The sequence below is a fragment of the Talpa occidentalis genome, unplaced genomic scaffold (genome assembly GCF_014898055.3).
Source record: "Talpa occidentalis isolate TD23 unplaced genomic scaffold, MPIMG_talOcc4v2.1 talOcc4.12, whole genome shotgun sequence".
Taxonomy (NCBI): Eukaryota; Metazoa; Chordata; class Mammalia; order Eulipotyphla; family Talpidae; genus Talpa; species Talpa occidentalis.
In genome coordinates, this window is record NW_023601212.1 from 57846121 (window position 1) to 57872299 (window position 26179).

General features: G+C 40.4%; 1 protein-coding gene across 2 annotated transcripts in view; it reads right to left on the reverse strand.

Moving 5' to 3' along the window:
• The window catches only part of PAPPA2 (pappalysin 2), a 461662-nt gene that overhangs the window by 238179 nt on the left and 197304 nt on the right, over positions 1-26179 (reverse strand). The window lies entirely within an intron of this gene.

A 26179-nucleotide genomic window follows, 5' to 3' on the forward strand; every position in this document is an offset into this window, starting at 1 on the left:
TGAATACAAAAAGGAGTAAACACAGGGCCTCTTCTGGTGGTACAGCGGTTGAGCGCTGGGCTGCGAAGCTGCCCAAAGCCTCTGCAGCACCGGTTCGTCCCCGGCCGCCGGCAAGGGTCCCACATGGCGCGCAGACCTCTCCTACCGCCCGCTGCTCCCCTCAGCAGTGTATTTCGTCAGTCTGCCTGTTCTGTTCCCTGCTCTGGCTCTGGTGAATTCTCTCACCCTCCCGCACTTCTGACTATACCCAGTGCTTGTATGAATGAATAAATAAATCTTTTAAAAAATTAAAAAATAAAAATCAACTTTATAAAAAAAAAGGAGCAAACACATTTAGCTAACTAGATCAATAATATGTTGGCAGCAGAAAGGAGCAGTAATACAATCACAGATGAAAGAGTGATCTTGAAGATAATTTGAAGGCCTAAACAGTCCCCAGAAACCCATTTTCCATTTTAAGTCCACCATCTTCTCGAGAATTCTAGCATAGTCTCAGGATCAGATTTTAGTTATAAGTTATGTAAGAGGCAGTACATTCACAGAGAAAATGCTTTAACTAACCAAAACTGGAGAAATCTGCTGGCTTATGGATTAGACACTTGAGTCTCCCACCAGGAGTCATTCTTCCCTCACCTATTATTCAATATTGTGTATTCCTTTGTTCTCCTATATAATTCACTCAACCCGTACTTCTCCACTGAGAGTCTGGATTTGCATGGCATGAGAACCCCCATTCTGATTACAGACAAGTGTTTTAAAATAGCTACATTTTCATAAATGACAGTATTGCTTCTCTTCTGTCTCTTGCATAAATTAATAACTCATGACTTAAAAAACAAAGAATTCTCTTAAAACACTTAACTAAACAACCCATTCCCAACTGATTATTTCTAACAAATTATAATTTAAAGTACTGATAATAATGAAGTTATATTTACAATGTAATAGTACATTCCAATTCTATTTCCTGGGGTTTTCTTGTTTTTTTTTTTTTTTTTTTTTTGTGCTGAGGTATGTTGGTAAGAAACCTAAGATTACTGTTTTCCAATTTTTATATTGGGTAGCTTCTCAATAGCACAGATAAATCTATTAAGATGAATAGCAAGTTCCTTACTTCATCATTTCTCCTTAATTCATTACTTTGGGAGGTATATTAAGCCTTAATTATGTCCATCTGCTAACCTATGAACAAATGTGCCCTATCTAGTATCAGGACCATGGAGTTACTAATCTCTCAACTAATAAATTGCCGGGTATTAAGAGGAAGAATTGGGAAGGCTATTTCATATTTGTTGCACATGTAAAGTTGTATGTACATGTTTCCTCCAATATCCAAAAGTAGAGCATTCCTATGAAATATTCCTCAAGTGAAAATGGCATAAATCAAAGAAGCAATTTCCATTAGTATAAATGGAAAATATTTTGAGTGGTCCCAGACACAAAAAAATCACCTACCAAGTCATATCAAATAACTCACAAAACCTAAAATAATACTATCATAGAGTACAAGAAGAATGACATGAGAAATACACAGTCTATGTAAGTAGTTCCCAGAAAGGAGCTGGCAAGGACAACTCTCACTGCACACTGTGCTGCTGCCTCTTGAAGCAGCTGCTGCAAAACAAATGCTAATGTTATTTTCACTTTTTTCTTTTGTCATAAAAGCGAAAATCTTTAAAAACAAAACTCATGCCATTTGCAGCAACATGGATGGACCTGGAAGGGAGTATGCTAAGCGAAGTAAATCAGAAGGAAAAAGGAAAATATGATGGTTTCACTTACAGGTGGAATACAGGGGAACCGAGAAAAATGTAAGGAAAAAGGCATAACTTGCAAGCTGACATAGATCTGATGCATACAGCAGGGAATGAGGAGAAAGGGGGGTCAAAACAGGAGTGGGAAGAGCACAAGGGAATATGGTGATGGTTCAAGGGTGTTGTGTGTACAGAAATGAAGAGCAATGTAAGAAAATAATTTTCAAACCTTATTGGAAAAATAAGAAGTTATTTTCAGTCAATAAAAAAAATAAACTAGGTACTAATGTAGGGCTTTTGTAAAACAAGGAGACCTAACACAAACTTTCAGGTGGGAGAAAAACCTGTATATATTATTTGGATGGGAGGTACAAATTGTTGAATTTGACATTAAAATTACTAGGTAGTTAACTGTTACTCACCAGGCATCTAGTTACAAATGTGAACACTTTCATTTACTGTCTTTAGAATGTCTACTGTAGTATCAAGAAAGTAATTTTTACCTACTAAACTCATAGGAAGCCGTAAAAATATTGAGTGTGTCCAAATATTTCTAACTTCTTAAGTATTACATAGAAGGTGGGATTTTCCTATAATACTAGTCTAGTTTTGATTAATCTAAGTTTCAGTAATTATATTAGAAAGATTGTTTGGTAATAGCATGAATCTAGTCTATTTTAGTTGGCAATTTTAGCAAATCTATAGAAGTACTATTTTCTAAATGATTATCAAAGCAATGATTCCTTGTTCTCTAATAAGATGATCAAGCATTACATGAAAAACCTCACTAAGTGCTTAGATAATCACATTTTATTTGCTATCTCACTGTTACCATTATTTATACTTTATCTATAGGAAGAGAGGATAATTAGTTGTTAAACCTACCCTGAACCCATTCCTATATATATCAAACAGAATTATCTAATTCAATGGCTAAGAACAGAATGTTTGTATCCCCTGCCCCATAATTCCATAATTGAAATCCTAATCCCCAATGTGATGATATTTGTAATAAGGCATTTGGGAGATAATTGGTTCATGATGTTGGGTACCCCATGACGGGTCTGTTTAAGAGGAAGAGAGGTAGTCCTCTTTATCCTTGTGAAGATACAAAAAGATGGCCATCTACAAAGGAAGAAGTGGGCCCTCACTATACACTGGACCTACTGTTGCCTATCTTGGACTTTCCAACCTCTAGAACTGTGAGGAACACATTATTTTCCTTAAGTCACCCAGTGCATGGTATATTTGCTAAAGTAACCAAAACTGACTAAGACACCAATGTCCTTAACACTCATTGTGGATCAAACTCCTGTGTGGAATTCTTTTTTTTTAAAGATTTATTTATTTATGCATACAAGAACTGGAGTAAAGGCCAGAGGTGTGGGGGATGAGAGGATTCACCAGAGAGAGTGGGGAGTAGAACAGGCAGATCTACTGAAATACACTGCTGAGGGGAGCAGTGGGCGAGACAGGAGAGGTCTGCTGGGCCATGTGGGTTTTTCCCTGGCCAGCCGGGGATAGAACTCGTGCTGTAATGGCTGGCAGTAGCTTGAAAGCACTGTCTTTAACCCCTGCACCCCAGGGAGGCCCTGGATAACTACTGTTAATAGGTGATATTTACTTAGCACTTACTATGAGCTAGATATTAAACTAAGTGCTTTACATGTCTCTTCCAAACTCCCTGTATATAGAAGATACTACTATTAACCCCCATTTTAAGTTGATGAACCTGGGGTTTAACAGATATTTACCCAGTCACACAGTCAGACAGAAAAAAATCTAATACTAGAAAAGTATATGTCAACTTCTAATTAATGTCATTTTCCCCCCTTAGAACCAAGGACTAAGATACTCAAACTGCCATTTAAGTATCTCTTAATTGCCAGATACTCTACCTAGTGTTTTAAATATCTCATTTGATTTCATTTTCATAATAATCCCATGAGAGAGCACTTTTGAGTTTTGGGGGGTTTTTGTTTGTTTTTACATTTTTTTTATTTTATATATTTTACATCATTTTTCATTTTTGCACAATGTATGCATTTTCATCTTGGTCACAGACCCCATTCAATTCCCACTACCCTTGTTTTGATCCTACTCCCTTCTCTCCCATCCTGTAGTGTTTCTCTGGTTTATAGATGCTTGTTGATTTTGATTTTTACTTTATTATAATTATAATTAGTCTTTTTCCTGGTCCCTTATTTAGGTTTTCTAAATTCCTGCTAGGAGTGAGACCATCTGATATTTTTCTTTTTCTTTCTGGCTTATTTCACTGAGCAGGATCCCTTCCGGCTCCATCCATGTTTCTGCAAATTGCATGAGTTTATCTTTTTAGATTGCTGAGTAATATTCCGTTGTGTATATGTACCACATCTTCTTGATCCAGTCATTATTTTGGGGCATTTGAGTTGTTTCCATAGCTTACCTATTGTAAATAGTGCTGTTATAAACATAGGGGTGCAGGTGCCCTTTGGAATTAATGTTTCTGTGTCCTTTGGGTAAATACCTAGGAGTGGAATTGCTGGATCATATGGAAACGCCATCTTTAGCAGACTGAGGAATCTCCACCTGTGTGGAACTCTTGAGAAACCATATTGAGAGAAGCTCATGCTCCATATTTGTAAAGAAACACAGCTCATCTCTGCTGCTGAGTGGATGGAGATGGAGAAGACATAAACTGGAACTTTGCAGTTTATAACTTTGCAGACATAAACTTTGCAGTTTCTAACCATTGAAAAAAAATTAGAAAGATTGCTATCTATTGCAAGTTAAATCAAAAATGAAAGTGGAAACCTTCACTATAACTCTTTTAAAGCATTTGTTTAAAAATCACATCAGATCAGGCATCTTAGCTTTGCCTGAGGTTTTTGTGTAACCATGTTACATACTTGTTCATTAATTTCGCAAACTAATGGAATGAGAGCTAGGTAAAGCAAGCAAGGGTCTGTTACTAATAAGTGCAAAGATGCAATGTTGTTAGGGAACATGGTTAATTGATTTTTACAACTGATAATTAATTGAAGTTTTTTTTATTATTTATAAGAAAATTCATATTTAAGACTATTGAGATGGAAACAAATGTTCTCTGTACCCATAAAAAATCTATTCATCCAGGGGAGAAGCATGTGATGTTGAAGCATTGTGTGGATTATAACCCTTCAAGGATCTCTGCTATCAGATCCAATCTCCTTCATGAGATCATGAATATGCCCTTTTGATAATGTTCAAATTTCCAAGGATACATTAAACAAATATTTCTACCCTCCTGCATCATCACCAGTCATAATCTAGCCTTCCAATCAGGAGGATGTGTATTATCTGATTCTATCCTTTGAAACTGAATTAACTGGCTTGTGGTTAAACTGTATTTCAACCTGTGTTCAGGCAAAAATTTAGCCACAATATTGAACCTGAGCCTGGAAATTCTAAGTTCCATCTTTCCCTGGTGGGAAGAGCATCATGCTTGGTCACTTGAAGGGCTGTCACAGACATAACCACAAAGGGTTCACATTTCATTTGATTGTCTTATTCCTACTGATAAGAAGAATTCCGCTTGGAATGAGTCATTCAATTTGTCAAACATTCACTTAACATCCTGTTTGTGCCAGACATAGGCCCTCTTCTAAGCTTAGGAAGAAAATGTTGTCTCTGTCCTGAAAGAATTATAGTCTCATGGGGGAGTGAGTAACATAGGCGATAAATTCAATATAATATCAGAACTAAGAACAGGGAATACAAAAATGAGTGTAAACAGTCTGCACTCAACCCATAGTTCAGAGAAGATTTCCTGAGGAGATGAGGTCCTAATCTGAATAGTGTGTAAGATACTCCCATGCAAAAGAATTACAGAAGATCCTTACACAGAGTAGGAATATCAGGTATAAAGGCACCAGCAGTAAAACAGGTCAAGATGGGTCTTATAGATAACACAGTAAGGGGGTTGGAGTTAAGGATTACCTGGAGGCTTCCCTATTATTGCCAAATGCCTCTGACATCCTAAGAACACAGGGTAAATTTAGCATGAAACATCTGAAGGTTGGCATTGCCATACATGCTAAATCCAACTGCAAATGACATTTAAGAAACTATCCAAAGATTGCAGGTGGACAGTTGTGACACAAGAATTTCATGGACACTACAAGGACTCCATGCATTTAGTTCACCTGTGAACTTGGTTCAAGGGTAATTTATAAAACAGTACTAGTTGCCAACCTCAATACTCACTTTTGAGAAGTTCTGTAGTTATAAAATGGTTATTTGACATCATGAAGTGTTCAGTACAGCACATAAGACAAACATTAAATCACATCAATGAAATATGCTCATTGTTAGAAGTATAAAAACCTATAAGAATAGCAAGAGGTCCTCTTTATTAAAAACATTGCATACTAAGGTATAATTTCTTCCTAGTTATCCAGTGTTAACTTTACAGCGCTAATATGTCTTTTAATAATTTGAGTCCTCACAAGTATCCACCATCCAAATATGCTCATAAAATTTAGGGTATTTTGACTATCAGACTGTCTGAGAAGGTTAGAGAGACCCAAAATCAGAATTCTAAAAGACAAATTTAGAAATTCCCAGATCAAAGTTCCTGCTAGTCACCTGGAAACATTCGGAGTAAGATTTCTTAGACCTGCATTTATACAAAATACCCATTTCTGCTGAATCTTCTAAACTGAGATGGGTGTTTTTGTATGTGTGAATATCTTTCTTTCACTTCTTGTATGGACTAGTATCTCCCATTTAGATAGCACTTGAGTTTCCTAAAGTACTCTTACATATGCTGTCATTAACACATAAGTCCTTTTGTGAGTTTGGCAGGGTTATTACTGGCCTCAGTTTTTTGCTGAAGACAAGATCAAGAGAACTAGGAGAGAAGTCAGAAATGGAAAGAAAATATTTACATATAAGGCATCTTATAAAGAGTGGTAGTTTAAACTATGCCAAGATCTCCTGAAATTTAACAAGAAACTCCTATTTTAATATGGTCCAAAGACCATAAAAGTTACTTCATTAAAAAAGACATATAGATGACAAATAGGCATATGAAAAGATGCTCAACATCTTATGTCATCAGGGAAATGCAAATTAAAAGAGCAATTGAATATCACCATGTATTTTTAATGACTAAAATTCAAGATACTGACAACACCAAATGCTGACAAAGATGTGGAGCAACAGGAATGCTCCTTGTTACTGGGAATGCAAAATAGTATATCACTTTGGAAGACAGCATGTTTAGATAATAAAAACTAAAAATACTACTATATGATCCAGCAGACACCCTCCTTGGTATACACCCAAAGTAGCTAAAAATTCTGTCCACAAAAACCTGAACACAAAGGTTTGTGACATCTTTATTTATAATTTTTCTAAGTCTTGGAAGCAATCAAGATATTCTTTAGTAGGTGAATAGTTAAATTAACAGTGGTATATCCAGACAACAGAATGTTATTCAGTGTTAAAAAGAAATGAACTACCCATTAATAATGAATATTTGACAAAGCAACATATTCTAAAAGAAAATATATTCGATATTACTAAAGGAATTACCATTGTAAAAAAAAGAAGTTCAGAAACAATGTGGTTAAGGAGTGTAAGTGAAATAATAGAGAAATGACTAAAAGAAAAAAAAATAAGCTTCCAAGCCCTGAAAGGACATGGAAGAAACATAAAGGCACATTCCTAACAGAAAGAAGCTAATTTTAAAAGGCTACATACTGTATGATTCCAATTATAAGACATTCTGGAAAAGGCAAAACTATGAAGATAATAAAACAATCAGTGGTTGCCAGGGGTGGGGCAGGGACTGGAGATGAATAGGCAGAGGAATTTTAGGGCAGTAAAAATAATCTGTATGATAATATAATGATGGATATATGTCATTATACTTTCATCTAATTCTACAGAATATATATCAAGAGTGAACCCTAAGTGGACAATAGGTGATTATGATGTGTCTGTCAATGTAGATATATCCTTGGTTTAAAAAAAAAAAAATTACCGTATTTGCTGAGGGATGGAGATAATGGAGGAAGCTATGCATATGTGGGGAGGAGGGATATACAGGGAATTTCTCTACCTTCTATCACTTTTTCTGAATATCTAAAATGCTCTTAAAAATCAGCATTTTAAAAAGGGGTAAGGTAAACGTTGTCTCCATTCTGGGTTTGGGGCTTAAGATTTCTTCCTTAATACCAGTGACTAATTTCTATTTCACTATGCCTGTGAAATAGACTCCATTCATCCTGGGTCTGCTTTTCAGCATCCTTCAGCCACAAACTGGAATTACAGAGCACCCCGTGCAGCTCATCCAGGTGCTCTCAGGAGGGACCAGCAGCCTGCCTTCCTTTACTCCTCTGAGCAGGAACAAGAAAGACTTTCAGCCAAAAGAAAAATTACTGAATTCCCAAATTTAGGAAAATTCTCTTTCTTCTCAGTCTAGCAGTGTAAAGGCTGACAACACAGTCTAAGACCAACACAGCCTAAGCCAACACAATATACATTGTGAAACTCTGAACTTGTGCAACATTAAGATTTTATAACTTTGGATGTACATGTGATAGAAGCAAACACGTTATGACTGTTGTTTATTCATCAAAGCCACATTCTTGGGAGGAACAAAGGAAACAGATCATCAATATGATTTATGAAATCACTCAACACCAAACTGAACTGTGATAGCCTGTGGGGTAGAAATATCAGATCAAATGATGTAGCTCAAAAAATGGTGGTGGTGCTGAAGCCAAACATTTGGACCCTGTTGTCTTAAAACTTGAAGAATGATTCCTTCAACTCTTCTTGGAACTGGCTTCCATGATGTATCAATGTTAATAAATTTAAAATATTCAAACACCTTAGTTTGTATTTAATCTAAGTCCTGAGAAAAAGAAATTGGGGGAGCACATCTTACTCACTGTATCTTTGTTCTCAACTTCAAAACTCATATTTAGAGACCCTAAGTATTGTAATAGAGCTATCTGCTCACATACCTACATTTGACTTCAGCAAAAATCACTTGCCTCCAGTTCACTACTATTACTAATTGCCAACATTTGGAATTAATAGAGTCAATTACACTCAAGGAGAAATGCCTTTTCTCAAACTGGGATACAGTCTCCCTGAGTGATTATGAAAAATTCTAATAAAGTGGCAAATATCATAGCTAGAGCATTACTAACAGTTGTTAAATGGGAAAGTTTTTAAATATGGCCCCTGTAGAGGAGCAGTGCTCCTTCTTTCCATTTATTGGGCTCTTTCTTCACACTCAGGAGATCTATTGCTTATGCCAAGAAGAAATAAAGAGACTTAATGTACCTTTTATTAAATGTCAACTATGCTCCAGATGCTGGATATGTACCATCCCTATTAAACCCTACCCCAAATATATGAGCTAAATTTTATTATCCTCACTTACAGACCAAAAAACTGAAGATGATAGAAATGAAGCATGTTGTGTTCAGTATTAGATCCAGCAAAGGGTCAGAGACAGGAATATAAACCAGGTCTGTTTGACTGGCATCCCATATGCACTTCCCACTGTACTAAAATACTAAAAATTACATTGTTAGTTACTGCTTTGGAGCAAGAAAAGTAATATAAGATGACAAGAATGGCACTAGCATTTGCTTGTCTTCAACAAGAAAGACCATTTGTTGAAGATAACAGGATCTTCTCAAAACCATGTACAAACTAATATCCACACCTGGAAATAGTTTGGAGGAGAGAACAGATTGGCCAGCGCAGCAGTTAACACCAACCACCATGTTGGTGGCGGTCCTTAGGCTGCCTTGCTAAACATTTGATAAAATTTATATATATGGCCCTGCAAGCTTTTCTGTGATACATAATACCCAGGAATCAATTGTAGAGTACCCCAAGGTAAAGAGGGAACTTACTATCCTAATGCCAGGATGATGACCAAAAGTTGGAGAAGGTGGGTAATTTTAAAAAAGGGGGAGAGTGAAGTAATAAAAAAGGGAACTCCAGAGAGAGGCTATTCCCACCTTTCTGTCAACCGTTCATATCACTCGCCTCTTTCTCCACCTGAACATCCCCCCTTCTGGAATCTTCTATAAGTTTGACAGAACAGAGTTCCCCGACCACATGATAGGATAGAAGTTATGCTTTAACAGTGCTCGTAGCATCATAGTGAAAAGGAAAGTATCATCCACCCCAGGAGTTATAAAAGTCAATGTAATGTGACAAAAAAAGAATCGTCCAAGAACCATTAAGAATAGACATGTCTTTGGCATTCTTGCTTTGTGGTAACTACAAAGAGGGAAAGTAGCCTCTCTTAACCTTTTCTTCCTCAAACCAGAAGAGCATCTATGTTTTAGGAATATTATGCGAACTTCTTTCAGAATGTTTATTTCAGAGTGTTGAAATAAATGAGAAAGTCAAAAACTGCCCATGTCTGAGAAGTTATGTCAGCCAGTATTGAGAGATGCCCCGACACATCATTCTCTCTGAGCATCCCAGTTAAAATCTTGCTTTCAAGGGAACTGTTGTACACTTTTGGTGAGCATGCAAATTAGTGCAATCACTATGAAAAATACTATGACAAATACTATGAAAATACTATGAAAAATCACTATTAAAAATAGCGATTCCTCACAAATTGTCCCTCTTCTGAAGAATATTAAAAAACAAATTTGAAGAGATATATGCACCCCATGTTCATGGCAGGACTATTCACAAAAGCCAAGAGTTGGAAACAACCTATGTGCCGCCTTGCAGATGCCTGGTTAAAGAAGATATGGTGTGTACACACAATGGAATACTAGTCAGTTACAGGAAAAAATCCTGCCATTTGTAATAATAGGGATGGATCTAGATGGTATTGTACTTCAGTGAAATAACTCAGGTGGAGACAAACACTGTGTGATTTCACTGATGTATGAAAAATAAAGAAACAAAACTAACGAACAAAACAACACACAAACCCTAAAACTGTAAGAATACAGTAGTAATTATGAGAAGGGCAGGTGGATAAGGAGTGGATAAATCAAGCACAAATTATCAACTGTATGGTGATGCATGGAAGCAAGCCTTTTGGTGGTAAACATGCCGTAGTATACACAGATATTAATTTATAATGTTGCACGTATAAAACCTATGTAATGATATAAACCAATGTTACTTTAATTAAAAAAAATTAAATCCTGCACTTCAGTCAATAAGTTACCTCCCAATGAACATTCCACGTAGAGTCTCTTGCCCTCTAAGTAAGTCATATGGCTCCCTCTGTCTGAAATGCCTCCCATGTACGTATGGAATGCCCTCCAAAAGTTAGCAAAGTATCACCTCCATGGTGCCTGATTTGACTGATCTCAAAGAGATTTTCTGTTGCAGCTTCCTGAACAGAAAGCCATTTTCTTTACTCAACATTGGAATTTGAGAGTTTCTTGGAGACAGGAGCCTGTCTCAGACATCTCTGAATTTCCCACTGGGTAAAAGAACTGGTTTTCGTTCATGCATTGCACTCATTCTGCTCCTCCTGAAGTCAAACTGAGTCATCTCTTGACTCAGAGACAGCACATTCCTTGCCAGTCTTTATTGTTTTTAAGATATTTGTGTATATATTTACTTGAAGTCCCTAGCAGTCTTAGGGGGTAGGAGAGGGAGGGTAATAACCTTGCAATTGCAACTGACCTAAGAAAGAGGCTAGGAGGATAAAGCATTCCTTTCACTCTGCAACCACAGGTGCTTGGACTTCCCGTGATGTTAGATGTGCCTTTTCCCAGCCATCACACAATGCGGGGCTTCCTCTGGATCCTGCACAGCTGGATTACAACACATGGGGTAAACCTACTGAGTTTTTCTCATACAAAGCCCCGTCCTGAAAGGAACACCTAGCTGTGGCAGAGTATCATAGAAATCATTTAACTACGGGTCAAGGGTAACGGATGATAAAGAAAAGGTCCAAGCAGAAATGTTGCCATTGGCACAGACACAGCTGGGACCTCGCTTCTAGGAAAATCCATGGCAAGTTCCGGCACCTTGGGAGGGAGAGTCCTGCTTCTCCAAGAAAGCTCACCAGCTTCCAGGAAGGTGAGGTCTATTCAACAAAACAGAGGAGTCACGCACATGTCATCAGCTCTAGTAACTAAAAAAACATGTTGTGTGCAACAAGTTTGTTTTTAGGAGGAAAATGAGCAAAAAAACAGGGCAGGTTAGGTCATGACCATAAATCAACCTGCTACAAGGCAAGGTCCTTTCTCAGGAAGTTATGGCCATGGGTGCAATGCACATCTATCTGCTGCCTTCTGTGGAATCATGCACCCACCAGCCACTCTCAGCCCCAACAGAGGAAGGAGGGGCATTAAAAGGACCAGAGAGGAGAAGGAGGAGGAGACAGGCCATCTATCAGAGACCGTGCAATCTGACAGAGCAAGGCTGTGTCCACAGCAAGAGTGAAAGAAAGTGAAAAAAAGCAGCCCAGAGAGGTAATTTTCAGCTGTTTTAAATAACTCTCCTTCAAGACAGGGTTAGGCTTAGCTTTTATCTATGAATCCAAGCTTTTACAAATGAGTGTACAATGTGTGAAAACCTCCTGGGGACTGTTCCGCTAGCATCTTCCAAGAAAACTACTCAACCTCTCCTCATAGTCCACTTTTCATTTTGGCCACGCTCTCATCGTGCCCAGACATGACAGAGGGCAAGATGGGGAATGTCCTTGACTTTCCATAGGCCACTCAGACTTGGAGAGAGTCAGTGAGTGGGTGCACAGGGAGAGGAGAGGGCTTGCTTTCTGACTGCCTGACAGGGCAGGAAAATACAGAATGATGGGCCTCCCTGGTGGTGCAAGGGGTTACTCTCAGCACTTAAAGCTATCCGCAGCCACTGCAGAATGAGTTCGAACCCTGGTCAGGGAGGTGATGCACATGGCACGGCAGACCTCTCCTGTCTCACCCGCTGCTCCCCTCAGCAGTGTATTTCAGTAGATCTGCCTATTCTGTTCCCTGCTCTCTCTGGTGAACCCTCTCACCCACTGCACCTCTGGTCTGTACCTCGGTTCTTGTATGCATAAATAAATAAATCTTAAAAAAAGAAAACACAGAATGATGAGGGGAATAAGCATCCAAATCTGTGCACAACCTCAGAGGAGTTCCCTGTATGTGCCAACCATAGAACATAGTTAGCAAGGTTATAACATAATGCGTTGATAAATGTTAGCCACTCTCAGAGTTAGTATTGTTACTGGTTTGGGGATGGGAGGGCATGCTGGGAACTAAATCAAAAGTACCATCACATTCTTTCTACCTTTAATCAGTTGTGCCTCCCCATGTTCTAGCAGAAAGTGCCCGCAGGACTCCAGGAAAGCAACTCTAGGCCAGAGCTGCTCAGATTTTATTGAGTGGATAAGTAATCCAGGGAACTGAAAAAATGCGGATTCTGATTCGGTAGGACTCAGGTAGCACCTGAATTCTGCATTTCTAACAGGCTGCCAGATGAGGCAATTGCTACTGGCCCTCTGACCACACTTTGAGCAATAACACTTTATCAGCAGTGGATAAGGAACAGAGACTCATCCAGTCACTTAGATACACTTTCCATCTGCAGATACACTTACCATACACTTACATGTATGCTCCTACAAGCTACTACCACTTCCATTTCTATATGAGGTTATGTTTGTTTGTTTGTTTAAAGATTTATTTATACAAGCACTGGGTACAGTCAGAAGCGCGGGAGGGTGAGAGAATTTACCAGAGCCAGAGTGGGGAACAGAACAGGCAGACTGACAAAATACACTGCTGAGGGGAGCAGCAGGCGAGACAGGAGAAGTCTGTCGCACCATGTGGGACCCTCGCCGGTGGCCAGGGATCAAACCAGCACTGCAGAGGCTGTGGGCAGCTTCACAGCCCAGTGCTCAACCACTGCACCACCAGGGGAGGCCCTGTATGAGGTTATTTAAGGGAATTTTGTACTCCTCTAAAAAGTCTAGAAAGCAAAGGACTTGGAAAGCCCAGAAGAACCAAATGTGTGAATAAGCAAGACTAGCACTGCAATTAATCTGAAATAAATCTGTGGTGGCAGGAACCTCCCTCCTAAGGAAGCTTCTTCGCTCATCACAGCGAAAAGCAACATGGCTTAGGCATTCATCATCGATTGTCATGGTGGTAAGCCTTGTCCTTATTAAAAGAATAACCCACAGGAGCCAGGAAGAACTACCTGAACAGCCAGAGTGGAGCTCCACTGTGCCTTTCAGAGAGTGCCAATGCCTTTGGAAGCGTCCTGAGGGCCTCCAGGACAACCCTGCCCCATTCCCAACTTGCCCACTCACCAAGGCCTTGATCTAGAACCACAAATGGTGAAAGGAAGCCAGCCTAGCAGTCAACTGAGAATCAAAAAGATGGTAAACACTATTCTAGTTCAAAGGCCCAACTGTGGAGTTGGACAGACTAAGATTAACCAAACTTAATAACATGAACAAGAATTGAGCAATTCTCTATATCTAATTTTCCTCAGCCATTACATGGAGGTGATGATAGTACCTAATTTAAAGGGTTTTGAGGGAAATTCAATTAATTCTCACATGTAAAACAATGGAAAAAGTGTTTAGCACATAATAAGCAAACATTTTCAATGCTAATTATTATCATCATTTTAGCATTTTTTTAAAGATTTATTTATTTATTTGTACAAGCACTGGGTACAGTCAGAAGCACGGGAGGGTGAGAGAATTCACCAGAGCCAGAGCAGGGAGCAGAACAGGCAGAAGGACCGAAGTACACTGCTGAGGGGAGCAGCAGGCGGCAGAAGTCTACGCACAATGTGGGACCCTCGCCCGGCAGCCAGGGATCGAACCGGCACTGCAGAGGCTGCAGGCAGCTTCGCAGCCCAGTGTACAACCGCTGCACCACGGGGGAGGCCCATCATTTTAGCATTTATGGGCTTTACCTCTTTAATGATATTATAAGCTCCTCAAGAGCAGGTCATCCTCCCAATGTATCAAGATCTTGCCCATAGTAAGAATGGAGTCATCAATTCACTAATGGATTCAATCCATAAGGGGCAATTAGTAGAGCTACCAAGATCATCCTCCAACTGACAATGATCACTTGACCCTTCTAAAAAAAAACCCATTCTAACAAAATAGAACTACTCACCTAATAAAAAGCAAAAGCCTGCCCCCTGATGTTCTACACCATTCTCTGTTCACAGTGAGGGGAGTTATTAACCACAGCGATTCCTATAGAAATACACTGGTTTTCCCCTCTCTTTTCACATTCCTCGGTATAAATTCAGAAGAACCAAGAGTGGTCATCAGACTTCTGTCACCCCACTCACCCCAGGTAAGTCCCCTACAGTGGTCCTTTGTGCCGACATCACATATTACTGCAGTATAGTTTCCCCCACACAAGGAAATAAATAGCTGAAGGTTGGAAAGTACTGAAATATTCCTTAATCTAGTCATTTGCACAAAAAGAAAAAAGAAAAAGGAAGGAAAGAATGGAGGAAAGGAAAGAGAGAGAGAGAGAACAGTTTCCTGGGTAATAGTAAAGATATATATGTGGGGTGGGGGCTAGATGGCATTTCAACTACTTTTAATACCCTTGAAAAACATGCAGTAGGAAATTTCCTGAGCATCCCCATACTGCTGCTCCTTGACTACGTGATTCCATAAACAGTACTAGTGCTAGGTGTATAAAGGGCTGTGATTTGCATAAGCAGCAGGTCTGATGTCAGAGGTGTGGGCTGGGCTGCTGCTCTTCAGCAGATGTAGGGAGATGCCCCTAGGTTCTCTTTCCAACAATCTCCTCTCCCACCTTAACAAAAATGGGTAGGCATGTGCTTGGAAATTCCAGCTATACGACGGAAGGATATAAATCCCAAAAGGCAGAAGGTACGGTGTGCAAAAGCTACAAGAATGGAATGAGAACATGCCTCTAAGAGGGTTGGGCATATTTTCAATCTCTTACTCTTGATAAGACACATCAGTAGCCAGCACGTCCTAGTCCTGGGAGAGACACAGTGGCACCCACAAAGAGATACTTCAGCCCTTCTTCTGTGACCTTACCCCATCTCCACCAAGGTCTCTCTGAGACCTCTCTTTTATAACTCCAGTTACGCAGTACCAACACCAATTTCCTGTTTTTTTCCTCTTCTCTGCCAAATAAAGAATTTTGACCTCCCTCTCAGAAATTTGCTTTGGCATGTCTTTCACCAGGTACGGTTTACAGAGTCAATGCTCCCTTAGATGAAGTGTTTAAATAGTGTTAAATATACATCTGATGATTCAGAGGCATTGCAGGAGTCTTTAGTTAAAGGAAGCCTGAAGAAGATCCTCCTGCAATGAAAATAACCTCCCAACTTATCTGTCCATGAGGTTAGATGTCTGAAAATATAACAAAAAAGGAGTCATTCTATCACTTTCACAGCATCAGTATTTGACCAACTTGTCCTATATTCATTCAACAAGTATGTACTGCCCATGTTTACTTAATGATATCTGAATTTTCTGTCTATCCTGTGGTCACAAATAACCCAAGGAGACTGACTGCTTTCTAGGAAACCAGTTAAACCCAGGGACCACACAAACCCCAATACTATGCCAATCAGAACCTAAGGGCTCAGCATCCCTTTTTTCCAACATTTGAAAGTCTGAGCAGTAATCAATGGATACAGGGCATGTGTTCTCACATGAACACAGGGGAGCCTTCAGAATCCTACTCTCAAAGAGGCACTTAAAGCTGATCTCTGAGTAAATTCCTGCCATGAAATAGCTTTGGTCCTCTCACCTCTAAGTGAGACAGAGAAAGAACAAGAAAAATACGGGATCTCATTAACTGACATTTTAGATCATTTTAGGTTTTTCCCTTTGCTATTAAAAATTCTTCTAATGTTTTCTTTTGCATTCTAGTAAGAGATTTAAATTGACCAAAGACAACCTATAAAAGTTGAAATTACAATACACTGGGAACTGCCATTGTGTGACATCTGGCAAGTGTCTTTCCCTCTCAGCACCTTGAAGTCCCATCTGTGAGGCAGAGGCTGGGCCAGAAGGGCGCCAGGTCTGTGGCATTTCAACAGTGAATGCCTGGTCTCTAGGCTTCTGGTCTCCAGGCTTATTCTGACGTGTTTTAATGCCCTCAGTCTTCTGACAGTTTCTCCCTGTTGCACATCCTGTGACCTAAGCCATAGAAAGTGAAAGGATTGAGCTGAACCCACATCTTCATGGACTCATTTTGTTTCTACTAGATTCCTCTTTTGAATTCATCTTGTAGCATGTGTCTCTATCCCGGACAAAGTGGAAAAACTAAAAACATTAAGGCAAGCTAAGGATACAAATGTACCAAAGTGTTGCTACAAATAATAATTCAAAGTTAAGTTGTATCACATAGATATGCATAGATACTTATGCATAAGAATTCAAAGAATTTGGGTGCACTAGGTGGACAGGGGAGGTCTTAGGGCAGAGGAGCAACAGCCAGGCCTCGCCTACTGGGGGACAGGGTCCTGAGGGCCAGGTTCTAGTTCTTTCACCATCACATCACCACAGAAGGATGAAAATAGCATATTTGCAGTGACCAGGTGGGTGCTACATACCAGGCACAGCTCTAAGTATGTGATCTGTGTTAATGCATTTAGTCACCACAATGATTCTATGAAACGGAAATCATTACTCCAGTTTTATAAATGAACAAAACTTAATTTGCCAAGTTCACACAGCTAGCATAGGGCTTGGGCCCAAAGCACTCAGGTCCAGACCCTGAATTCCAACCACTACATTAAGGAAAGAATTTAGATGGATGAAGAGATTGAAGTAGGACTTTTAAGGTAAGGAGACAGCTTGTGTAGAGGCCAAGAACTGCTAATAAGAGGTTGACGTGAAAAAGAAGAAAAGATTTTCCTGACTCGGGAACATGGTGGATGCCAGGGAGGCAGGAGAGATTAAGTGCTCTGTGTAGAATGGGATCAGATTACTCTCCATCTATTCACTCAACTGGAAGTGCCCATTCTACCACAGGCCCCATCTTGGGTTTTAGAATCTACAGGACCATTGAGTTCCAGCAAAGTTCCCAGAAGTCTATAGGCAATCAGAAGGCTCCCAGTACTGAGCTGGGCACTTGGGGAACTTGATCTGGAAGTGGGAACCACAAACATGTTGGACTGAGGTCCAGTGGAAGGCTTCAGTGCAGTGACAGGCAAGGTGCAGACACACTGGGCACAGTGCACTGAGCAGCTACCTTCTTTGTCTCTGCCTGGCTTCCTGAAGCCCAGCAGAAGGCCTGACTCTCCTAAGGTCCCAGATCTTGCCATGGGTAGAAAGTCAAGGGTGAGGGGCAGCCTTCTTGCACCCTCTCCTTTTTCATAGGGTCCTGGCCATGGTCAGGCACTCTGTCCAATGGCCCAGGGAAACTGCCACACCCAGGGAAGGAATTGTGGCCAAGATTACCTCCATCCTCAGGATACATGCCTCGGGCTGGATCATGAGGATTATAAGGATATTCTATTGTGCAATTACTTCAAATTATTAATGTGCCTTGAAACAAACAATGTTGAAAATAGATCCCTGCTGTGGTTAGTGTTTATTGTTATTCTTCATACAGTTGGAGTTTATTTCAAAAATAGTTCTCGAATACCTACTTTGTGCTCAGTAAACATCTGATGAATAAATGAGTTAGTGAGTGAATGGATTAAAAAACAAAATTGAGCTAGGAACTGCCTATAGGAATGATTAGTGTCAAAATAATTTCAACACACACACACAGTAACTTTGTGTTAACTCCAGATTTTCAGAGGCACAGAGGAGAAACTAAGGGATGACTAGCAAACCAAATAAAATTCCTGGGTCCCCTGCAAATCTTCAGAAATGCAGCACACCCTTCACAGTAAAAAATGCTAACAAATGGAGGCACAAAACAAAAGTTCCAGGGTGAGAATAAGAAAGAGACAATATATACAAACCAGAAGAAGCAAAAAAAACAGAAGAGGAAGAAAAGCTTCTGAAAGTGTAACAATAATAAGTTAGACAAAGTTGTAAATTATAACCAATTTTCTAGAAGACTAGTTCCTAGTCAATATTTATCAAATGTAGAGTGAAGGCAGGGAAAGTTGATGTAAGTCTTTCTATTTATTATTGAGGAATTCCCACCTCTTGGCCATTTTCCAAATCAATAGGACTGAAAGATGACCACATCTTCCAGTGCCTACTTCCAAATAGAATAATTCATTTCACAGTTTGTAAGGCTGAATGTTGCTCTTCATTGATTCACTCATTCATCCACTTATTAAATATTTACTGGATGAGTTTCACTTGCTGACCATGAACAAAGTACAAGCCCCAACTTCTAAGCACATGGCCCAGTGGTGGGTCTAGCCTAGAAAGGAAGTGGTGTGGTGATCGAGCCGTCTATGTAAAAGCACCCCCACAGTGCCTGGCACACAGCAAGAGTTCAGTGAGTATCTATCTGTTCAGTGACTAAAAAGTAAAATGGCAGTTATGGTAAGTTGCCCTAACTAACTGTCTTGACAGGCCAGTTCTCCAGAACTCATTGGAGGAAAAAAATCCACACCAAGGATTCTTGCTGGAAGAGCTGTCAAATTAACTGTAATAGTAAGCCAGGGAGTGACTAAGAGAAGTAAGTGAATAGGAGTTTAGGGAGTCGTTTCCTGTAAGAAGGACAAAGGTCAGAGAAAGAGTGGTATTTCTGGGTCACTACAAGATGCTTGCTGTTGTTGGAAGCTAATGGAAAGTAAATGTGTGTGTGTGTGTGTGCCTATGTATGTAAGAGCACACAGATGTACAGGTGTGCACATATGGTTGTGGAAGGGCACCTCTACCCTGGAGTGATGGACCAGAGGAGGTAAGCCAGTCCCATGTGTCATATTAAAGAAGCAGAACTTAATTCCGAGGGCACAGCAGGGTCATCTAAGGTTTTTAGGTGGGAAAATGATTTGCACTTCTTCGTATTTGAGAAAATTCCCTTTTCTGCAATCAGTTAAGGAATGCATTGGTCTCTCAGGTGACAGATAAAATGTGAACAAAACTAAGGTAGTAGTGTGGTGATGAAAATGACAGGTCTAAAAGCTACTGTTGAGGTAACACAGATGTGAGTTGGTGATTACCAGTGTTATAGGTGATGTCAGGGTGAGGTGGGTGTTGATGTGGGACAAGAACTCCAGAGTTCTGGTGGAGTAGACATGACCTTTGCCAAGCTGGAGGAGGAAAAGCGGCTTGAAGGTAAAAGATTCACTTCAGACACACTGGAACCTTTCTCTCCTTGGGTTGTAAAAGCTAGAGACAGTACTGAGTAATGAATAAGAGCATTCACTCTAGGGACAGAGTCCTCAGGTTCAAATATTGCTGCTGCGTGAACTAGTCTAGTAACCTTGAACAGCATCTGCTCCCTCTCTGTGTTCCAGGTCTCCATCCATACCCTCGAGTTATTGCAAGAAGTAAGTGTAAGGTTACCTGCCACATCTGCCACCCTTCCCTAACTTAAGAGTAAGTACCAAGAAGTATTTATCAAATAAAAGCTTCTTTGATTTCTCAGAAGGCTTGAACTTGCATTTGCATGCTTTACATTTCTGTTACTTCATCTTCTATTATTTAACTGTGTGTTTATGTTGTCTCCTGTTATATTGTGAGGTCTTAAGACTTGGATCTCTCTTGCCTTATAATAAAATCTCTCTCAATCTGCATCTACTTCTACACCCTTCCCCTCCCCCTGCTGCAGAGTACACTACACCCTACACTCTCTCTTCACTCTCTCAGCTGTCCTCATATCTCCATGTACTAAAGTGGAGTCCCTTCTAGCCCTGCCTCCCTAAAAATATGAAGTGAAAATGCTCTCTCTAAAGTCACCAGGGAGTTCCCAACTGCTAGATCACATAAGCCCACTCAAGGCCTATGCCATCTGACACACTGGTAACTCTTTTAGTCTTTTCCCCAATTCTGCTACTTCCCAGGCCTCCTTCTCTCTCCTTGGTTCTCAGTGCTCCTTCCCTAACCTCAGGCTCATCTAAGCAGGACTGTCCCCTCCCCATGGCCTGGCTGTAATAATCTAATTACAGTTCAATTCCTAGCAGATAGTCCCTGCCTTACTCATTTTTGAGCTCCCAATATGTGATTAAATGACTGATACTTCATCTAATAGAAGCTCAATAAATGTTGGAAGAATGAGTAAGTGGATGGATGAATGAACAAAGAAAACCAAATGACTTTATTTCTTTAAAAAAAAAAAACTACCCAAAACCTACAGGAAATATTTTTAAGTGAATTAGCAAATGCTGAGTCACCTCTTGAACAGTGACTCACTAATTGATTACCTTTTAAGCTTTGTAACTTCCCTAGTCTTCTAATCTAAAAATGAACCATAATTACTGGTCTTGGTATCCCAACTGGTTGCTTTGACAATGCTTCAACTTCAAAATGGTTTAAGACTTTGGATTCCGGTGACTAGATTGTATATTTGGGCAAGAAATACTGTTCTTCACTACTCATTTCTGACTCATAAAGAGAACTGGGATGTTTTTGTTTGCTCACTGGTCTTTATTTCTTGGATGTCCTTTTTAAAAAAAATTACAGCGTAGAATTTTTTTAAGACAGGTAGTAAACATAAGAAGGAGAGGATGCTGTTATTTTTGGATAAAAAATTACCATAGAGATATGCTTTCTGGAAAGTTCTAAGGTCATGGGGTGTATGGTGTGAGCAGAAAGGGAGTCCCCAGAGAAATTAAATTCCATGTACTGGAATACAGAAGCATGGAACTGATGTACTTGTTATGGCATCAGGAACTGAAGCTAATGGCTACTCAGGGGATACAGACTCAGAATCCAAACCAAGGTCCAGCCTCCCTCTCCTGTTGATTTGGCCTCCTTGAAACATGGACTAGGACAGGAATAAGGAGGAGTCAGGCCTCCTGGCATTCCCACTCTGAATGACTCAGATGGGCAGCCCCAGGGGAACAGTAAAGAAGAAAGCAGTAAGGAGTGAGAACAGACAAAGCCGGTGGGTGATAGAGAAATGTTGAATTTATTTGGGTTGCCAGTGGTGATTCCTACTTTCCAGCCCTTTCCCTGTCACTCCTGAATATTTCCAACCTGACAATCTGTGTTCCACCCAAGATCCCCTGGGATTCCATCTTATTCCTAGGATTGGAGAGAATGTATCCTACTAATAGAGGATGGGGAAAGCACAGCCAAGGGCACCACCTGGCCAGTCATCCCCCTAAACTGTCTCCCCAAGATCATGAACTGACCAAGAGGGGATCCAGTAACTGCAGGTTTGGGCATTAAGACAGGAAGGACAATGGCAAGTGTCAAGTATATAGCCAGAGAGTGGTGAGTAAACAATCACATGTAAAGACAGAGCAAACCCCACTGTGTTACGACTCATAAGTGATTCTCTCACCTCACCTGTACCCTAGACACCAGAATGACCCTGAAGTCCCAGATCTAACCTGGTGAGTCAGGCACCAGGCCATTAACAAAGTGGCCATTGAAAGACAGCAATATTAGAGAAGCCAGTGAGGTCAGACCCCAAATGGGAACCAGAGAAAATCCATGGCATTGTCTACAACCATATCACCCTGAACGCCCCTGATCTAGTTTGGTCTCTGAAGTTAAGCAGGGTCAGGCCTGGTTAGTACTTGGATGGGAGAAAATTCATGGCATTGAAGCAAGTTATCTGAGTTTTATTTTCCATCTGTCCCCCCTCTGTTTCCCTTCTCCCTTGAGGACCAGAGTGTTCTCTATATGCTTGTCAATTATGGCTGCTCCAGATAGAAAGTTACAGAAAACAATGTATTTTAGGTCAAAGGAAAACTCTCTTGGGAAGAGACATATTCAGGGAAGAAGGGTCCTTTTTTAGGATGATGGTCTTTAGAAGCTGGAGGAGAAATGTTTTTACCAAAATTCATCTCATCAGCTCTTTGTAGATTTTTGTGATCTGTCCTTTATCATTAGTGTTGTGTGCAAAAATTTTCTCCCAGTTGGTGGGGTTTCTCTTTGTTTTTGTTATTATCTCTTTTGCTGTGCAGAAGCTCTTCAATTTGATGTAGTCCCAGCTGTTTATCTTTGCCTTCACTATCACTGCTTTGGGTGGTGTGTCTGTAAAGATGTCTTTGAGGTGCATATTATGTAGTGTTTCGCCTATATTTCCTTCTATATATTTTATGTTGCTGATGAGACTCAACAAAAACAAAGAAAATAATCCAGTCAAAAAATAGGCAGAAGAGCTAAAAAGAAACTTCTCCAAAGAGGAAATGCAAATGGCCAACAGGCTTATGAAAAAATGTTCAACATCACTTGCAGTCAGGGAAATGCAAATCAAAACTACAATGAGATACCATCTTACACCAGTGAGAATGGTACATATTAAAAAATCTAGCAACAACAAATGTTGGCGAGGTTGTAGAGAAAAGGAACTGTCCTGCACTGAGAGCTGTGTGGAGATTTCTTGACCTACTAAAGATAGACTTTCCATATGATCCAGCAATTCCACTCCTAGGTATTTATCCAAATGACACAGAAACATTAATTCCAAAGGGCACCTGCACCCCTAAGTTTATAGCAGCACTATTTACAATAGCTAAACTATGGAAACAACCCAAATGCCCAAAAATAGATGACTGGATCAAGAAGATGTGGTGCATATACACCGTGGAATATTACTCAGCATTCAAAAAAGATAAACACATGCAGTTTGCAGCAACATGGATGGAGCTAGAAGGGATCACGCTCAGCAAAATAAGTCAGAAAAAAAAAGAAAAATACCGGATGGTCTCACTCATAGCAGGAATTTAGAAAACCCAAATAAGGGATCAGGAAAAAGACTATTTAATACAAAATAAAAATCAAAATCAACAAGCAAATATAAACCAGAGACACACTACGGGACATGGAGAGGAAGGATTAGGATCAAAATAAGGGGGGGGTGCAATTGTATGGGGAATAAAACCAAAATGAAAATGCATACATTGTGCAAAAATGAAAAATGATGTAAGAATTATATAAAATAAAATATTAAAAAAAATTAATCTCAACCATAAGGGTGCCCTGTGATTACAGCAATAGGGATCCAGGTCTCTCACTGTAAAATACAAAGACACATTTCTCAAAGACCACTCAGATGCTGTCAGACCTGAGCAGTAGCTGAGCCCTAGTCATCAGTGATATCACAGAAGTCCATCTCATTTTACAAGGTCAGAAATATAAAACCAAACCATCATGCATCATTGGGGATTGCAAAATGGTACATCCACTTTGCAAAACAGTCTGGCAGTCGTGCTCGCTTCGGCAGCACATATACTAAAACAGTCTGGCAGTCCCTTGAAATATTCAACATAGAGCGACAATACAACCCACCAATTCTGCTACCAGGCATTTACCCGAGAGAAAAAGATAAATCTACTTGTATATAAGGCTTACTTGTATACAAGGTTTATAGCAGCAGTATTGACATTAGTCAAGAAATGGAAGTGACCATCAACTGAAAAATGAATAAACACAATGCAATAAATCTATGGATATCACTCAGCACTAAACAATAATTAACTTTTAATACATGCTACAACATGACAAAACACAAATGAACGAAGCCAGAGTCAAGAGACCACATAATATATGAAATGTCCAGAATCAGTAAATTTATAGATGCAGAAAAGAGATTCATCCCAGCATGGGAACGAGAGGAGGGAAATGGGTAAAGGGTTTCATTAATGGAGAATGAAAATGTTCTAAAATCAGATTGTGATAACAGTTTCACAGCTCTGTAATTATTCTTTTAAACAGGTGAACTTTAAACAGGTGAACTTTTGGTATATGTTATATCTCCATGTGCTATTTAAAAAATGAAAGGAAATAAATATAATCTCTACCTGGAATGCACATGTCAAGAAACTGCATGACTTGTTTCCTGCAGAAAATCTCAATAATGCTTTGGGGTTTTTTTGTTTTTTTTTTTTTTTTTTTTTTTTTTTTAGATTTATTTATTTACACAAGCACTGGGTACAGTCAGAAGCACGGGAGGGTGAAAGAATTCACCAGAGCCAGAGCAGGGAACAGAACAGGCAGACTGAGAAATACACTGCTGAGGGGAGCAGTTGGCGGGGCAGGAGAGGTCTGTGCACCACGCGGGACCCTCACCAGCGGCCAGGTATGGAATGGGCGCCACAGAGGCTGCAGGCAGCTTCGCAGCCCAGCGCTCCACAGCTGCACCACCAGGGGAGGCCCAATAATGCTTTGTTTTTACTTGAGCAAATAGTGTGTCCCTAGCACTGATCCCACCAATGTCACTGGTGGTCCATCCTAGACAGTGTAAAACCAGGAAGCGAAGCAAAAGAGGACTATAGAAGAAGGCTGGCATCTAAGAGGGGCACTCAATGCCCGTGGTCAGCAAACTACAGTCCATCTGGATGCAAACTCTGCTTTGTCACTTGTTTGTTGATAAAGTTTTATTGGAACACAGCCATGGCAATGTGTCTACCTATTTTCTATGGCTCATCACACATTCCAGGCAATCAGGGAAGGTTCCATGGACAAAGAGTTCAGCAATGGCACGAAGGGATGGGGAAGAGAGTGTTTTACTTCTAATACTGAACATTGAATCCTCTGAAGGTCATCAGCCATGGGATAAAAATTCCTCTATATGCAGTTGTTAAATTACAACCATTAGGCACAGGCCTAGTCTATTCATACTTTTCATCCTTGTCGCAGCGGGCAAAGGCACCCCCAGAGACCAACAATGGCCTCACATTCATGGTTTTCCATGCCAAGGGCAGGATTGTTTTGACTTTGCTGCACATCCAGTCCTGATCAGGGAGCTGAGCCATAGTGCAGAAGGAAATGGGCCATTCCGCAGGGTCCCCAGATGGCAAAACTCTGACCTTGGGCCTCCCCGGTGGCTCAGCGGTTGAGCGCTGGGTTGCGAAGCTGCCCGCGGCCTCAGCGGCGCCGGTTCGATCCCCGGCTGCTCCCCGGCCACCGGAGGAGGGTCCCACATGGCGCGCAGACCTCTCCTGCCGCCCGCTGCTCCCCTCAGCAGTGTACTTCGGTCCTTCTGCCTGCTCTGCTCCCCGCTCTGGCTCTGGTGAATTCTCTCGCCCTCCCGCACTTCTGACTGTACCCAGTGCTTGTATAAATAAATAAATAAATCTTTAAAAAAAAAAAAAAAACAACTCTGACCTTGACCACTGCAGTTATAAGGGAAGAGACAATGAAAGAGAAGAGCCAGAGAAACCCTTCTTCAGAGGCACTCTGGGAATCTCTGGGACACAGCTTTCCACCTGACATTGATTCCTGCTGGATAAAGGGGAGACAGCACAGACACCCCCCTTTGAAATTCACTTCACACCTGCATATATGCCTCAGTTTATGCGAAACACTTCTGTGAAACGCCATACTCCATGGAAATCCTCACCCTGACAACATGGCCCAATTTTGGGGAGAAGGGGATGCCACAGCA